The sequence below is a fragment of the Piliocolobus tephrosceles genome, chromosome 1 (assembly GCF_002776525.5).
Source record: "Piliocolobus tephrosceles isolate RC106 chromosome 1, ASM277652v3, whole genome shotgun sequence".
In the NCBI taxonomy this organism is placed as follows: domain Eukaryota; kingdom Metazoa; phylum Chordata; class Mammalia; order Primates; family Cercopithecidae; genus Piliocolobus; species Piliocolobus tephrosceles.
Window position 1 is genome coordinate 98290664 of NC_045434.1, and position 19271 is coordinate 98309934.

Here is a 19271-nt window from a genome sequence, read left to right on the forward strand (position 1 = left end):
GAAAAATTTGGAAGAAAAAACATCAAAATAGTAACACCAGTTGTTTAGGGAGGGCGAAAGCTTAGGTGGCTTGGTTTTTTCCTATTTTTATTCATTTTCTGAATATTCCTTAATGAGAAAGTATGTATTACATAATAGAGTAGAGGAAGTTTTAAATAGATGTTCAGTGAGAAAAAAGAGGTGCTACCCACTACATGGGGTTGAGGGGAAAGTCTGAGACCCTCGTGAGGGTGTGGGGGAGGATGGAAAGACCTCCTCGAGTGAGAATGGGTGGGGAGCAAGGAGGAAGCCCTACACATGACAAAGGAAAAGATGACTTTCCTTCAGAGAGGGCTGCTGGAGGCTGAGGAGAGATTCACAGTGTGTGAAGACAGAGACACACACTCAAATATCCTTTAAATATCATGGTTGCAATGATGACTGCTATGAAAGAGAGGTGTGTGGAGCCAAGAATGGCAAATTTTCCTCTGGTCAGAGACAGTATCTCCAAAGTGATGAAGACTGAGCTGAGATCCGAAGATGAGTAGGAGCTACTTACAAGAAGTGGAAAGGGAAAATAAAACCCTTCTAGTCAGAGGTGCAAAGGCCTTGTGGTGAGAGGACCTAAAAGAACAAAAGTCAGTGTGGCCAGCAGAGAGAGTTGCACTTTTAAAATTTCATTAGTTGCAGTATGGTAAACAGATTGTAGGGGGTCAAGACTGGATATAGGCAAACTGAGTCAGAAGGCTCCTACAGTTATCCAGGAGAGAGGTGATGGTAGGTTGGACAAGGATGGTAGGATGGAGAGAGAGAGGGAAGGATGCTTTCAAGAGATATCTAAGGGATAAGGAGGTTTCTGTTTTCACTACTGTCTTGGGAATGTGTGGGAAAAGGAGGTGGGAAGATGGGCCTTTGCTTCTGATAGCCTCTAGGGACTAGATGGACAAAGTTTGGAGTCTGGGGCTGCCAAGATTAGAGAACTGGTAAATCACTCATCTTTTTGACCTGGGACCCGAAAAGACTTACCCTAGGAGACTTATCCTTCTTGTAAACAAGAAGTACACCAGTTTTAATTCATCTATGGAGCCAAGGAAATCTCAAAACTGCTATTAGATTAAAGAGATCCAAGCTTACAAGTGCCCACAAGTACCTTACAGAAGCAAAGACCATCACTAAAAGAAAATAACATTCTTAAACCTCACATTTTTCCTACAAATAATTTTTCATAAGCAACGTTCATCGTATGTTGAGAGATATCCAGGTCCATGAGCAAGACCCTCTTGGTGGGGACAGCCTATCACAGACTGCAGCCCAGGACGCAGCCTGGCCCACTCCCCTCTCATTTCATCCCAAGAAGATGGAAGGAGGAACTTCAAACCTCCTCAGTTCATGTACTTGTAGACAGACTTAACAGATGTTTGGGCCAGGCGCAGTGGCTCAAGCCTGTAATCCCAGCACTTTGGGAGGCCGAGACGGGTGGATCATGAGGTCAGGAGATCGAGACCATCCTGGCTAACACGGTGAAACCCCATCTCTACTAAAAAAAAACACAAAAAACTAGCCGGGTGAGGTGGTGGGCACCTGTAGTCCCAGCTACTCAGGAGGCTGAGGCAGGAGAATGGAGTAAACCCGGGTGGTGGAGCTTGCAGTGAGCTGAGATCCAGCCACTGCACTCTCCAGCCTGGGCAACAGAGCAAGACTCTGTCTCAAAATAAATAAATAAATAAATAAAAGATGTTTGGAGTTCTATCTGACTATAGTCCTAAGCATACTCTTTATTGCAATCTGTCAAGAATATAGCCAACAACAGACAAGAGTTAATAAACCATAAAATGACCATTTATAATACATTTATAATATTTAATATTTAGAGCAGTCACAATATGCCAATCATTGTTCTAAACAATATATATGTATATGTGTATATGTATATACATATATACATATGTACCTTTATTTAATCTTCATAACAAACATAACCATTTTATAGATGAGATAGTTGAGATCAAGACTGTCTTTTGTCTAGCTGGGTTTTGTGGCTTGTTTTGTTTTGTTTGGCTCATATGTATTACAGTTCTAGGCAGTATTAATTAATTGATTAATTTATTTAAAATTTAGAGCTCCCAGTGCGAGCGACACAGAAGACAGGTGATTTCTGCATTTTCAACTGAGGTACTGGGTACATCTCACTAGGGAGTGCCGGACAATTGGTGCTGGTCAGCTGCTGCAGCCCAACCAGCGAGAGCTGACGCAGGGCGAGGCATCACCTCACCTGGGAAGTGCAAAAGGGAAGGGAATCCCTTTTCCTAGCCAGGGGAACTGAGACACAAAACACCTGGAAAATTGGGTAACTCCCACCCCAATACTGCACTGTACCAAGGGTCTTAGCAAACGGGCACACCAGGAGATTATATCCCACACCTGGCCAGGAGGGTCCCACGCCCATGGAGCCTCCCTCATTGCTGCTAGCACAGCAGTCTGCGATCTAACGGCAAGACAGCAGTGAGGCTGGGGGAGGGGCGCCCACCATTGCTGAGGCTTAAGTAGGTAAACAAAGCCGCTGGGAAGCTCAAACTGGGTGGAGCTCACAGCAGCTCAAAGAGGCCTGCCTGTCTCCGTAGACTCCACCTCTGGGGACAGGGCACAGCTAAACAACAACAACAACAACAACAAAAAGCAGCAGAAACCTCTGCAGACACAAACGACTCTGTCTGACAGCTTTGAAGAGAGCAGTGGATCTCCCAACACGGAGGGTGAGATCTGAGAACCGACAGACTGTCTGCTCAAGTGTGTCCCTGATCCCTGAGTAGCCTAACTGGGAGACATCTCCCACTAGGGGCAGACCGACTCCCCACACCTCACATGGTGGAGTACACCCCTGAGAGGAAGCTTCCAAAGCAAGAATCAGACAGGCACACTCGCTGTTCAGCAATATTCTATATTCTGCAGCCTCTGCTGCTGACACCCAGACAAACAGGGTCAGGGGTAGACCTCAAGCAATCTCCAACAGACCTACAGCTGAGGGTCCTGACTGTTAGAAGGAAAACTACCAAACAGGAAGGACACCCACACCAAAACCCCATCAGTACGTCACCATCATCAAAGACCAGAGGCAGATAAAACCACAAAGATGGGGAAAAAGCAGGGCAGAAAAGCTGGAAATTCAAAAAATAAGAGCACATCTCCCCCTGCAAAGGAACGCAGCTCATCGCCAGCAATGGATCAAAGCTGGATGGAGAATGACTTTGATGAGATGAGAGAAGAAGGCTTCAGTCCATCAGACTTCTCAGAGCTAAAGGAGGAATTACCTACCCAGCACAAAGAAACTAAAAATCTTGAAAAAAGAGTGGATGAATTGATAACTAGAATAATTAATGCAGAGAAGGCCATAAACGAACTGACAGAGATGAAAACCATGACATGAGAAGTACGTGACAAATGCACAAGCTTCAGTAACCGACTCGATCAACTGGAAGAAAGAGTATCAGCAATTGAGGATCAAATGAATGAAATGAAGTGAGAAGAGAAACCTAAAGAAAAAAGAAGAAAAAGAAATGAACAAAGCCTGCAAGAAGTATGGGATTATGTAAAAAGACCAAATCTACGTCTGATTGGGGTGCCTGAAAATGAGGGGGAAAATGGAATCAAGTTGGAAAACACTCTGCAGGATATCATCCAGGAGAACTTCCCCAACCTAGTAGGGCAGGCCAACATTCAAATTCAGGAAATACAGAGAACACCACAAAGATACTCCTCCAGAAGAGCAACTCCAAGACACATAATTGCCAGATTCACCAAAGTTGAAATGAAGGAAAAAATATTAAGGGCAGCCAGAGAGAAAGGTCAGGTTACCCACAAAGGGAAGCCCAACAGAATAACAGCAGATCTCTCAGCAGAAACTCTACAAGCCAGAAGTGAGTGGGGGCCAATATTCAACATTCTTAAAGAACAGAATTTTCAACCCAGAATTTCATATCCAGCCAAACTAAGCTTCATCAGTGAAGGAGAAATAAAATCCTTTACAGATAAGCAAATGCTTAGAGATTTTGTCACCACCAGGCTTGCCTTACAAGAGACCCTGAAGGAAGCACTAAACATGGAAAGGAGCAACCGGTACCAGCCATTGCAAAAACATGCCAAAATGTAAAGACCATCAAGGCTAGGAAGAAACTGCATCATCTAACGAGCAAAATAACCAGTTGACATCATAATGGCAGGATCAAGTTCACACGTAACAATACTAACCTTAAATGTAAATGGACTAAATTGTCCAATTAAAAGACACAGACTGGCAAACTGGATAAAGAGTCAAGACCCATCAGTCTGCTGTATTCAGGAGACCCATCTCACATGCAGAGACATACATAGGCTCAAAATAAAGGGATGGAGGAAGATCTACCAAGCAAATGGAGAAGAAAAAAAAGCAGGGGTTGCATCCTAGTCTCTGATAAAACAGACTTTAAACCATCAAAGATCAAAAGAGACAAAGAAGGCCATTACATAATGGTAAAGGGATCAATTCAATAAGAAGAGCTAACTATCCTAAATATATATGCACCCAATACAGGAGTACCCAGATTCATAAAGCGAGTCCTTAGAGACTTACAAAGAGACTTAGACTCCCATACAATAATAATGGGAGACTTCAACACCCCACTGTCAACATTAGACAGATCAACAAGACAGAAAGTTAACAAGGATATCCAGGAATTGAACTCAGCTCTGCAACAAGCGGACCTAATAGACATCTATAGAACTCTCCACCCCAAATCAACAGAATATACATTCTTCTCAGCACCACATCACACATATTCCAAAATTGACCACATAATTGGAAGTAAAGCACTCCTCAGCAAATGTAAAAGAACAGAAATTATAATAAACTGTCTCTCAGACCACAGTGCAATCAAACTAGAACTCAGGACTAAGAAACTCAATCAAAACTGCTCAACTACATGGAAACTGAATAACCTGCTCCTGAATGACTACTGGGTTCATAACAAAATGAAGGCAGAAATAGAGATGTTCTTTGAAACCAATGAGAACAAAGATACAACATACCAGAATCTCTGGGACACATTTAAAGCAGTGTGTAGAGGGAAATTTATAGCACTAAATGCCCACAAGAGAAAGCTGGAAAGATCTAAAATTGACACTCTAACATCACAATTAAAAGAACCAGAGAAGCAAGAGCAAACACATTCAAAAGCTAGCAGAAGGCAAGAAATAACTAAGATCAGAGCAGAACTGAAGGAGATAGAGATACAAAAAACCCTCCAAAAAAATCAATGAATCCAGGAGTTGGTTTTTTGAAAAGATCAACAAAATTGATAGACCGCTAGCAAGACTAATAAAGAAGGAAAGGGAGAAGAATCAAATAGACACAATAAAAAATGATAAAGGGGATATCACCACCAACCCCACAGAAATACAAACTACCATCAGAGAATACTATAAACACCTCTACGCAAATCAACTAGAAAATCTAGAAGAAATGGATAATTTCCTGGACACTTACACTCTCCCAAGACTAAACCAGGAAGAAGCTGAATCCCTGAATAGACCAATAGCAGGCTCTGAAATTGAGGCAATAATTAATAGCCTACCAACCAAAAAAAGCCCAGGACCAGATGGATTCACAGCTGAATTCTACCAGAGGTACAAGGAGGAGCTGGTACCATTCCTTCTGAAACTATTCCAATCAATAGAAAAAGAGGGAATCCTCCCTAACTCATTTTATGAGGCCAACATCATCCTGATACCAAAGCCTGTCAGAGACACAACAAAAAAAGAGAATTTTAGACCAATATCCCTGATGAACATCGATGCAAAAATCCTCAATAAAATACTGGCAAACCGGATTCAGCAGCACATCAAAAAGCTTATCCACCATGATCAAGTAGGCTTCATCCCTGGGATGCAAGGCTGGTTCAACATATGCAAATCAATAAACGTAACCCGGCATATAAACAGAACCAAAGAAAAAAACCACATGATTATCTCAATAGATGCAGAAAACGCCTTCGACAAAATTCAACAGCCCTTCATGCTAAAAACGCTCAATAAATTTGGTATTGATGGAACATATCTCAAAATAATAAGAGCTATTTATGACAAACCCATAGCCAATATCATACTGAATGGGCAAAAACTGGAAAAATTCCCTTTGAAAACTGGCACAAGACAGGGATGCCCTCTCTCACCACTCCTATTCAACATAGTGTTGGAAGTTCTGGCTAGGGCAATCAGGCAAGAGAAAGAAATCAAGGGTATTCAGTTAGGAAAAGAAGAAGTCAAACTGTCCGTGTTTGCAGATGACATGATTGTATATTTAGAAAACCCCATTGTCTCAGCCCAAAATCTCCTTAAGCTGATAAGCAACTTCAGCAAAGTCCCAGGATACAAAATTAATGTGCAAAAATCACAAGCATTCTTATACACCAGTAGCAGTCAAACAGAGAGCCAAATCAGGAATGAACTTCCATTCACAATTGCTTCAGAGAGAATAAAATACCTAGGAATCCAACTTACAAGGGATGTAAAGGACCTCTTCAAGGAGAACTACAAACCACTGCTCAGTGAAATAAAAGAGGACACAAACAAATGGAAGAATATTCCATGCTCATGGATAGGAAGAATCAATATCCTGAAAATGGCCATACTGCCCAATGTCGTTTATAGATTCAATGCCATCCCCATCAAGCTACCAATAAGTTTCTTCACAGAATTGGAAAAAACTGCTTTAAAGTTCATATGGAACCAAAAAAGAGCCCGCATTGCCAAGACAATCCTAAGTCAAAACAACAAAGCTGGAGGCATCACGCTACCTGACTTCAAACTATACTACAAGGCTACAGTAACCAAAACAGCATGGTACTGGTACCAAAACAGAGATATAGACCAATGGAACAGAACAGAGCCCTCAGAAATAATACCACACATCTACAACCATCTGAACTTTGACTAACCTGAGAAAAACAAGAAATGGGGAAAGGATTCCCTATTTAATAAATGGTGCTGGGAAAATTGGCTAGCCATAAGTAGAAAGCTGAAACTGGATCCTTTCCTTACTCCTTATACGAAAATTAATTCAAGATGGATTAGAGACTAATACCATAAAACCCTAATACCATAAAAACCCTAGAAGAAAAGCTAGGTAATACCATTCAGGACATAGGCATGGGCAAGGACTTCATGTCTAAAACAACAAAAGCAACGGCAGCAAAAGCCAAAATTGACAAATGGGATCTAATTAAACTAAAGAGCTTCTGCACAGCAAAAGAAACTACCATCAGAGTGAACAGGCAACCTACAGAATGGGAGAAAATTTTTGCAATCTACTCATCAGACAAAGGGCTAATATCCAGAACTCAAAGAACTCAAACAAATTTACAAGAAAAAAACAAACAACCCCATCAAAAAGTGGGCAAAGGATATGAACAGACATTTCTCAAAAGAAGACATTCATACAGCCAACAGACACATGAAAAAATGCTCATCATCACTGGCTATCAGAGAAATGCAAATCAAAACCACAATGAGATACCATCTCACACCAGTTAGAATGGCAATCATTAAAAAGTCAGGAAACAACAGGTGCAGGAGAGGATGTGGAGAAATAGGAACACTTTTACACTGTTGGTGGGATTGTAAACTAGTTCAACCATTATGGAAAACAGTATGGCTATTCCTCAAGGATCTAGAACTAGAAGTACCATATGACCCAGCCATCCCATTACTGGGTATATACCCAAAGGATTATAAATCATGCTGCTATAAAGACACATGCACACGTATGTTTATTGCGGCACTATTCACAATAGCAAAGACTTGGAATCAACCCAAATGTCCATCAGTGACAGACTGGATTAAGAAAATGTGGCACATATACACCATGGAATACTATGCAGCCATAAAAAAGGATGAGTTCGTGTCCTTTGTAGGGACATGGATGCAGCTGGAAACCATCATTCTCAGCAAACTATCACAAGAACAGAAAACCAAACACCTCATGTTCTCACTCATAGGTGGGAACTGAACAATGAGATCACTTGGACTCGGGAAGGGGAACATCACACACTGGGGCCTATCATGGGGAGGGGGGAGTGGGGAGGGATTGCACTGGGAGTTATACCTGATGTAAATGACGAGTTGATGGGTGCTGACGAGTTGATGGGTGCTGACGAGTTGATGGGTGCAGCACACCAACATGGCACAAGTATACATATGTAACAAACCTGCACGTTATGCACATGTACTCTAGAACTTAAAGTATAATAATAATAAAATAAAATAATAAAAAAATTTATTTAAAATTTATCATTTTAAAATAAATACCGGTACTGCTTGTCTTTACTAATTATAAAAGTTATTTTTTTCTTTCAATTAAAACTTATTATGTGTCTACAATGTGCTCCCCATACTTCTAGGAGCTCACAATCAAGTGGGAGACAGGGATATCAACAGACATTACGAGTTAAAATGGTAGGTAAGAAAATAAAGACATATATAAGACATATAGGGGGTTGTATTACTCATGGTTCTCCAGAGAAATAGAACCAATAGGATATTTGTAAATATATATAAAAGGAGACTTATTATAGGAATTGGCTCATGCATTAGGAAGGCCAAGAGGTCTCATGATCTTCCATCTGCTGCTAGAGAACAAAGAACGCCTGAGGAGTAATTGAGTTTATGACTTGGAAGTCCTGAGAATAGGGGAGCCAAAGGTGTAACTCTCAGTATGACTCAGAAAGTCAGAGAACTGAGACCACCAATGCCCAAGGGCAGAAGAAAATGCATGTCTCAGCTCAAGTAGAGAGACCAAATTTGCTCTTTCTCTGTTTGGGGGGGGGGCGGTTGTTTTTGTTTGTTTGTTTTACATTTTTGTTTTGTTTTGTTTGACATAGAGTTGTATGTTGCCCAGGCTGGCCTCAAATTTCTGATCTCAGGTGATCCTCCTGCCTCAGCCTCCCAAGTGGCTGGGAGTACAAGTGTGCACCACTGCATCTGGCCTTCCTCTGCCTTTTTTGTTCTATTCAGGCCCTCAACTGATTGGGTGATGCCCACCCACATTGGTAAGGGTGGATCTTTACTCAGTCTCCTGATTCAAAAATAAATCTCTTCTGAAAACATCATCACAGACACACTCAGAAATAACATTTTACCAATTATCTGAGCATCCCTTAACCCAGTCAAGTTGACACATGAAGTTCATCATCACGAGTCCACCCCTTGTCAATTTAGCACCCATAGCAATCTCCTAAAACTCATACTTAATCTCCAAATAAAGAGAATAACAAAGCCATAATTCAATCTAGCATGATACAACAACCTTGCATACAACTGAAAACACATTAGCTTCTTCCCCAAGAAGAGATAAAGTCTTTGAGTAACATTTACTCTTCTCCTGATAGCTGTAACTTAAATATTATGATGTAAAATTGACAATACTTAAATACTGATATAAATTCAATACATCTTGTGTTACATGACAAGAAAATAAGACAGGAAAGAAAGCAAATATATTTGCCTAACATACATACACCTAATTGTATTCATAACAAAATAAGGAGGAAATATCCACAACAATTACAGTCCTTATTTCTGTAACTGGTCATATGGTTGTAGCTGAAATTTACAATTATGTTTTTCTACTATGCATTCTGTATTTCCTTTAACTTCAGCAAGTGCCTCAACTGGGTTTTGTTCTTTACCTTGTAGGGTGACCTAAACCTTCATTCCTGAAGGGCCTGGGCCATTAGCAGTTCTGCCTGCATTGGATTGTCGTAGTTGACCTTAATCACAGGGCATGATAATACTAAGAGATGTCCCTAAGGGAGCTCTTTATATTCCAGACCCTTACCTGCTTTTGTGAAATACTAGTCTAATTTCTACCTTGGCAGTCAGGATCAGTATCCCAGTCAACACCAAAATTCCCTTCTTTGTCTGTTGATTCAGAGGCATGAGGAGGCCAAAGTGCTCAGGTGGCAGTCTTGACTTCCAGTTCAATGGAATCACTGTTGTGTCTCCTAGTGGAAGCATTCCTCCCTCTGTAACTAAGGCATTGAGGCCAGCAAAACACAAAGTTGCAAGAACAGAAAGGAAAATTTTTGCTAGTGGGTCACTAGGGGGTAATAGTGGGTGGTGCCACTCCTGTTGCCATCTCTTTGATTCCACAACCCATGAATACTGGCGATTGCAAGAAAGAGCACTATATGTTGAACACTGATTCCAAGCCTAGACACAACCTTCTGGAGAACCTTGCCCTAGTCCTGCAAGGTATGTGATGGTATAAAGGTTGGTAGTCCAACAAAATTCATACTTGGGACCTAATGCCCAATATGATAGTAGTAAGTGGTAGTACTTTTAGGAAGTGATTAGGTCACCAGGGATCTAGCCTCATGAATGGGATTAGTGGCTGTAGAAAAGAGGATTGAGAGGTCCAATTTGTCCCTTTCACCATGTAAGAACACAGCAACAAGGGGCCATCTATGAAGCAGAGAGCCCTCATCATACACTGAATCTACTGGTATATTGATCTTGGACTTCCCAGCCTCCAAAACTGTGAGCAAGAAATTTCTGTTGTTAATAAATTACTCAGTCTAAGACATTTTGTTATAGCATCAAGAACAAACTAAAACAGTATTGCCACCTAGCTCATGCTGTAACTGAGTCTTCCAAAGCCCATTCCTCTGTTCTATTAGGCCAACTGCTTCAGAATGATGATAAGCATGGCAAGACCAGTGAATTCGAAGAACATGGGCCCATTGCTGCAATCCTTTGCTGTGTAATGAGTTCCTTGATCAGCAGCAATGCTGTGTGGAATATTATAATGGTGGATAAGACGTTCTGTAAGTTCATAGATGGTAGTTTTGGCAGAAGCATTGCATGCAAGGAAGGCAAATCCATATCTAGGTTAAGTGTCTATTACAGTAAGGACAAAACACTGCCCCATGATGGAAGTGGTCCAATGTATTCAATCTGCCACAAGGTAGCTGACTTATCACCTTGGAGCATGGTGTCATGCTGGGGACCTAGTGTTGGTCTCTGCTACTGACAGAGAACACAGCCAGTGGCCATTGCCAGGTAAGCTTTGGTAAGTGGGAGCCCATGTTGCTGAGCTCATGAAAAACCCCATCCCCACCACCATGGCCACTTTTTTTATGAGCCCATTGGGGTGACTGGGGAAAGAAGCTGACTGGTATCCATAAAATGGGTCATCCTATCAACTTGATTACTGTAATCATCCTCTGCTGAGGTCACTCTTTGGTAAGTACTCACATTAGACACAAATATCTTCACTCTTTTTGCGCATTCAGAGAGATCTATCTAGATACCTATACCCCAAATTTCTTTGTCACCAACTTTCCAGTCATGACCCTTCCAAGTTCCTGCCCACTCAGACAAAGAGTTGGCTACTGCCCATGAATCAGTATATAATCATATATCTGGCCATATCTTATTCCAAGCAAAGTACACAGCCAGGTGCACTGTTCAAGTTTGGCACACTAGGGAGGATCTTCCTTCACCACTGTCCTTCAGGGATATCCCAGAAAAAGGCTTATAGTGCCACAGCTGTCCACTTTCAGATGGTGCTTGCATGTCATGCAAGACCATCTGTATTCCAAGCCTGAATCTTCTCTCTTCTGTAAATTGAGCATATGGAACTACCCATGAGTCCATAGGTTCAGACAGGGAGAGAGAAAGTAGTGTAGCAGGAATGAGAATCATGCATATTTAGGCCACTTCTTTATGTAATTTACTCGTACCTTCAGGGTCTGCTTGGCCTAATTATGTATATAACTCTTCCATCTGATGATGGAGTATTGCTGTGTATGCCAAAATTTATGGCTTAGGGGATCAGATAACACCCAGTTTAAGATGGACAGCTCAGGATCATATGGTAATTTGGTCAAACATTCAGTCTCTACCAAAGCCCAGTAATAGGCCAAGTGTTCTTTCTCAAAAGGAGAGTAGTTATCTGCAGCTGACTCCATGGCCTTGCTCCAAGATCCTAAAGGCCTGTGCTGTGATTCACCTATAGAGGCCTGACAAAGACTCCAAACAATACCCCTGTCTGCTGCTGACACTTCAATCACCATGGATCTGCTGGAGCATGTGGCCCAAGTGGTAAAACAGCTAACACAGCAGCCTAGACCAGTTGCAGAGCCTTCTCTTGTTCTGGGCCCCACCCAAAACTGGAAGCTTTTTTGATCACTAGGTAAATGGGACAGAATGAGGAATATGCTATTTCAAAAATCCGAAGTGGATCACTCAGCATTGTGCCTCTTTCTTGGTTCCATTAGGGTCCAGATGTAACAAGTTATCTTTCACCTTAGAAACGATAGCTCTGTCTGTCCCATATTGCTGAACCCCTAGAAATTTCACTGAGGTAGAAGGCCCCTGAATTTTACTCAGATTTATCTCCCACCCTCTGACATGCAAAGGTCTTACCAGTAAGTCTAGACTAGGTGCCACTTCTCACTCACTAGGTCAAATCAGCATAATGTCATGAATGTAACTGATTAGTGTGATATCTTGTGGAAAGTGTCAGGCGTCTGAGCCCAAGCCAAGCCATCGCATCCCCTGTGACTTGCACGTAGACGCCTAGATGGCCTGAAGTAACTGAAGAATCACAAGAGAAGTGTCAATGCCCTGCCTCACCTTAACTGATGATATTCCACCACAAAAGAAGTGAAAATGGCCGGTCCTTGCCTTAAGCGATGATATTATCTTGTGAAATTCCTTTTCCTGGCTTATCCTGGCTCAAAAGTCTCCCCCACTGAGCACCTTGTGACCCCCACTCCTGCTGGCCAGAGAACAACCCCCCTTTGACTGTAATTTTCCTCTACCTACCCAAATCCTATAAAACGGCCCCACCCTTATCTCCCTTCGCTGACTCTCTTTTCGGACTCAGCCCACCTGCACCCAGGTGATTAAAAAGCTTTATTGCTCACACAAAGCCTGTTTGGTGGTCTCTTCACACGGACTTGCATGACAGAAGGCAAAGGTGATCAAGAGTCCCTTGAACTTGATTATGACACAGAGCCAAAGAGTTGATATTCCCCCAAGGTAGGATAGTGAAGGTGTACTGCTAGCCTTGGTAGCTAAAAGCATACTGTTTCTGGTGGGTCTTATGGATAAGAATGAAGAAAAAGGCATTTGCCTTAAGAAAATAAAAGAAGATATTTGTCAATTTAAAAACAAAAGCTACATACTAGATACCAAGGAGTATGTTAATTACTCAAACAATAAAACCATATCTGGTATGGCAGCTGCAACTGGAGTGACCACCTAGTTAAACCTATGATAATCCACTGTCATTCTCCAAGATTCATCTCTTTTTTGCACAGGCCAAATAGGAGAGCAACAAGGATGTAGTGGGAATTATTACCCCTGCATATTCCAAGTCCTCAGTGATGGCACCTATCTCTGCAATCCCTCCAGGTATGTGGTATTGCTTTTGATTTACTATTTTCCTAGGCACAGGTGTTTCTAATGGCTTCTACTTTGTGTCTTTCCCACCATAACAGTCCTCACTCCATAGGTCAGGGAACCAATGTGGAGACTCTGCCAGCTGCTCAGTGTGTCTATTCCAATTATGCATTCAGGAACTAGGAAAATAACAACAGAATTGGCTCAGGGACCCACTGGACCCACTGGGAAATGGATCTGAGCTAAAACACACTTGGCCTCCATAAGCCCCTACTCTGACCAAAGGGCCACAGTGATGTTTTGGTCTCCTGAAACCAGTGTCAGTTCAGAGCCCGTGTCCAGTAGTTCTCAAAATATCTGACTATTTCCTTTTCTTCCATGAACAGTTACCATAGTTAAAGGCTGTAGGTCCTTTTAGAGAAGGCTAGGAGAAAGAGTAACAGTATGAATATTCTGTTGTTTATCAGGGTCCTTCCTCCAGAGAACTTGGCCTCCCCCTTATTCAAGAGGTTTTAGATCTGTAAACTGGCTCAAGTCAGGGAATTGATTCAGGGACTGTGACTGTTTTTAGGAACTGAGTTAAACTTTTGCTCACTTCATCTAACAATTTTTTTCTTATACAAATCATGTAAGAGTTTAGTAGGCTTCCTATCTGTTTTTCTTCTAGGAACACCATAATTACCTCACTAGTGCCACAGGCCTGCACAAGTCAAACTATTCTGATTGCTGCTTTGACTCTGCTATCTATTATGGTAAGCACTCCCACTTTGCCTTTGGCGGTTCAATACCACACTTGGCTCCTGCCACCCAAGATCCAATTATTCCCATTGTGTTTAGGTTTTCCAACTGAGTGGCTATGGTTCCCACTGTAAGATCTAATCAAAGTGAAGAGTGATCGTGGAGCTCTCCAACGATGCTGGGGCTCCCCTCACAAATTTATTTCTCAGAATTTGTAAAAGTTGTGTCTTCTGGATACTCCCCGTGTGGGTGAGTAAGTCTTAAATAATATATTCACTCTAACATTCGAATCTCTCAAAGTCTCTGATCCTTTTCTCTACACTAAACAAGGGAGGTCAGGCATTTCCAATTCTTATGGTAGGTAACTTTTTGGTCCATGATTTCAGTCAATCGACCAGACAATGTCTTGGGCCCTTTCGAACATCATGAGCTGCAACACTAAATGTAGAATCTCTGCTTAGTCAGCATATTAAACTAATAAATAAACTGAGACCCAACTTTAAGTTCTTTCTACCATTACCCCACACCCTTATTATCCATTCCCACAAGTTTCCCAGACTTTTGCTTGTATAAGTTAGAAAACTCACGTAGTCCTTTTGGAGTATAGTGTACCTCCTCATGGGTCCCACTTTGTACCTCACCTTTAGGGGCCTGCTGGGACTTGAGTTTAGTTATAGCTCTCAAAGCAAAGAGGGGTGGGGAGAGTGGGTCCTGAATCAGCAGTGTTTTGCATGGCAGTTGCCTTAGGGGAAGGCATTACTCTTTTCTTTGGCAATGCAGCACCTCAGAAGGAGGTGGAAAGGCCAAGACCGCTGTGGGTGGAGAGGCTACTTTCACTGGGGATGAAGGAAGACTTTTCCACTGGCAAAGAAGATTCATAAGCATATAGGGGCTGAATATCCCCAGCTCTATCATGGTATTCCCCATGTCCCTTTCTCAACTTACAGGATATCATTCTGTCCCAATGAATGCCATCACTTTAACAGTAGACATCCTGCAAGTTTGAGAGTTCAACTTGTATTGTAATTCAGCCAATCACAGGATGAGGTTCTGCGTTTGGTTTTCAGCCTTTCAGCTACAGGAAATAAGTCTCTTCTTCAGGGCACACCACAAGCTTTTAGGTCATTTATGCCATGCTCCAGTTGGGAGATATATATATACATTTCTTTTTTTTTTTTTTTTTTTGAGATGGAGTCTCGCTCTGTCACCCAGACTGGAGTGCAGTGGTGCCAACTCTGCTCACTGCAAGCTCCACCTCCCAGGTTCAAGCAATTGTCCTGTCTCAGCCTCCCAAGTAGCTGGGACTACAGGTGCCCGCCACAAAGCCCAGCTAATTTTTGTATTTTTAGTAGAGATGGGCTTTCCCCATGTTGGCCAGGCTGGTCTCGAACTCCTGACCTCAAGTGATCCATCCACCTCAGCCTCCCAAAGTGCTGGGATTTCAGGGATGAGCCACTGGGCCTAGCCTCCAGTGGGGAATTTAAATCCCCAAGCTCATCCTTTTCTTTCACCACTTTGTCCATTGATATTAGGAGAAAAGAACCAATGTCATTATATTCTCTCATTTTTCTAAAAATGTTTAAAAGTATCATGTACAGAGTAAATGAGCTCCTTGCTTCATATAAGTGATTAGATATAAGTTGATTAGAAGTATTCAGTGCAGATATTTTTCCTATCTCTATATAAATAGTGTATGTCACAGACTATCACTGCTTTCCTTACTACTAGAAATAGAGTCATTAGCATCTTTCTAATCGGATTAGAGAGTCAAATCCAGAGACTCCAGAGCCAATTCAGAAAAATCATTCTTAAAATTGTTTCCTGTAGAACCACTCTCATTACCAAACTCTGTATTAACCAGGGTTCTCCAGAGAAACAGAACCAATAGGATGCAGATATATACGTGTATAAAGATTTATTATAGGCATTGTCTCATACAATTATGGAAGTCAAGGAGGTCCCATGATCTACTGTCTACAAGCCAGAGAACCAGGAAAGCCAGTCGTATAATTCTGTTTAAGCCTGAAGACCTTAGAATTAGGAGGCCAGTGGTATAAGCCTCAGTCTCAGTCCAAAAGTCCAAGAACCAAGAGTGTCAATGTCTGAGGGGAGAAGAAGATGGATGTCTCAGCTCAAGCAAAGAAACTAATTTCCTTCCATCCTTCACCTTTCTGTTTTTTTTTTTTTTTTTTAATTTTTATTTTAGGTTCAGGGGTATATACGCAGGTTTGTTATATAGGTAAACTCTTGTCATGGGGGTTAGTTGTATAGATTATTTCATCTCCCCGATACTAAGCCTACTATTCAATCATTATTTTTTTCTGCTCCTCTCCCTCCTCCCACCCTCCATGCTCAAGTAGGCCTTAGTGTCTGTTGTTCCCTTCTTTGTGTCCATCAGTTATCACTTAGTTTCCACTTATAAGTGAGAACATGCAGTATTTGGTTTTCTGTTCCTGTGTTAGTTTGCTAACGATAATGGCCTCCAGCTCCATCCATGTTCCCACAAAAAAACATAATCCCATTCTTTTTTTTAGCTGCATAGTATTCCATGGTGTGTGTGTGTGTGTGTGTGTGTGTGTGTATGTATGTGTGTATGTGTGTGTGTATATATATATTTAATTGACATATAATAAGTTTACATATTCATGGAGTACATAGTGATGTTTAGAGCCATATAATTTGTAGTGATAACATAAGGGTAATTAACATACTTGTCATCTCAAACATTTATCATTTCTTTGTGTTGGGAACATTCAATATCCTCCTTCTAGTTATATAAAACTGTACATTATTGTTAGCTATAGTCATCCTAGAGTGGTATAGAACACTGTAACTTATTTCTCCTTTCTAGCTATAATTGTGTAACCTTTAACAAGTCCTTCCTTATGCCTCCTCTCTACCTCTTTGTTCTATTCAGGTCCTCGATAGATGCATGATGCCTGCCCTCCTTGGTGAGGGCAATCTTCTTTACTCCGTCTACTGGTTCCAATGCTAATGCCCTCTGAAAACACCCTCATAGACACCCAGCAACAATGTTTTATCTGGTATCTGAGCATCCCTTAGCCCAGTCAAGTTGACACACAAAATTTACCGTGGCAGGGACCAACAATTGTTTCCCCTCTGCCAAGGTAAATCCTGTATAAGGCTGGGACAACCCCAGAAGGGACAATCCTGGAGCTGAGTTAGTCTGGGAAGAAAGCAAAGAAGATGAGGACAGAGAGAGATGAAGGTGAGGCCTGGAGGCTAACCACTAACATCTAAACTTCAAAGATGGGCAGACAGCAAGGCAAGTGGTTGAGTGGTTGGGGCAGTTAAGAGGAGACAGTGGTGTGGATCATGGCTCCACTTTAGGGCTGAGGCTACCTAAAGTTTTTGATTTGCTCTTCTATGCATACCACCTCCATTTCAAACAAGGCAGAATAAAAAACCAGGGGTGAGCTGGCTTAGGGCACCAAGAAAACAAAATGAAAGGATGTTTAATTGAAAAGGGGAAAAATAAGAGAAAGCCCATGCTACCGACAGTGGTTAGTCACTAATCTGTATTACTCTACCACCCTGAAAACTTGGAGAGGAGAGAGAAAGAGACACAGAGAAGGAGAGAGAGAGACAGACAGAGAGAGAGAAAGAGAACAGAAAAGCAACTCTGAACATCATATATCTTCTCCTAGTCCTATGACCATGAGCAAAATGCTTAGCTTCTTGGAACCTCAGTTTTCTCTTCTATAAAATGTGAAAGATACTTTCTACCTCACAGAGTTGTGGTGAGATTAAAGGTAAAGATAATCATACACATAAAGTGTTCAGCAGAGTATAACATCATAGTCCTTCGACAGAAGTTACCTCATCATAAAGAGACTACTAGCATGAACACAGGAGGCGGAGCTTGCAGTGAGCCGAGATGGCGCCACTGCTCTCCAACCTGGGTGACGGCACGAGACTGCGTCTCAAAAAAAAAAAAGAGATTACTGGCTAATTATGTAGATTCCATTCAGAACTGAGCCTCTAGAACTTTAAGTATAAAGAGTAACTGAAGACCTGAGAAGAGCGGTTAATCATATCATTATAAAGTTGAGGCATGTGATAAGAGGCAGCTGACCAGTGCTCACAGAACAAGCAAAGTAGCAAACACTCTCCACTGTGTCATTCACTCATTCACGCCACCCTTACAGAAGGCTTGTCAGCTATAAGCCTCCGAGCTGTTCCTCCCCTCACTCCTCTGGTGCTCTTTCTTGCTCCTCCTCTTCGCTGTGTTCTCCATGTTCCCTCCCAGTCACTTGCAGGCTGGGACTTGTGCATCTCTCCAGGAGCAGAAGCAAGCCCTGCTGAGTCAGGCTGCTAAACGGACTTTCTGGTTCTGAAGGTGCTGCAGGCCCAACTGCCCTGTGGGTGCAACTCTGCCATGTCTCCTCCTGGGCAGTTAGGGACCCACCACAATCCCTCTGATTGCCTGGCCCTGTCAAGAGCCTGTTCCCTGCTCCCATCTCACTTGGCCCCAGTGAATTTCATTCATTTCCCGCTTTGCCTGGTCCCTGGATCTGTCTGATATCTACTGGTCAAGCTCTGGTCCGACTTCTTACCCAGCCTCATACCCTCCAATCCGGACAACCTCCTCACCACTATGACAACCGTAGGGTCTGGAAGGCCCCATGGGAATGTAGGCTTCATAAGAGTAGGGAATTTTTGTCTGTTTCCTTCACTTTCTCTTCCCAGAGCTAAATCAGTCCCAAACGTCTATTTAAAGCTTACACACAGAATTTTGGAGCTGGAAGAGACTCTAAGGATCATGTAGTCCAACTCCCTAATCTCAGAGAGAGAAAGTGAAAGCAAGGTCCCAATGAAGGCTGGTGGTAACAGGAACCTCCAAGCCACACAGCAAGCCCTGGCTTAGCTCACTGCTGCCTCCTCATGGCTCAGCTGGAAAACCATGCACGAATTCAGCTGTTTTACTTGTCTGTTTCTTGTTTTGTTGTCTGTTTTTCAATAAAATATAGAACCTTATGAAAATACCTGCACATTAAGCTTCATGAACACTGAGGGAAACACATGGTATTTCTTCTTCTTCTTCTTCTTCTTCTTCTTCTTCTTCTTCTTCTTCTTCTTCTTCTTCTTCTTCTTCT

At 42.1% G+C, this 19271-nt stretch overlaps 1 protein-coding gene across 1 annotated transcript in view; it reads left to right on the forward strand.

Moving 5' to 3' along the window:
• The first annotated feature begins 13306 nt into the window (after window positions 1-13306).
• The window catches only part of LY9 (lymphocyte antigen 9), a 69385-nt gene continuing 63420 nt past the window's right edge, over window positions 13307-19271 (forward strand). The window contains 2 exon segments of the mRNA XM_023214263.1: window positions 13307-13428; window positions 14084-14168. The gene's annotated coding sequence lies outside the window, so the exon portion shown is untranslated.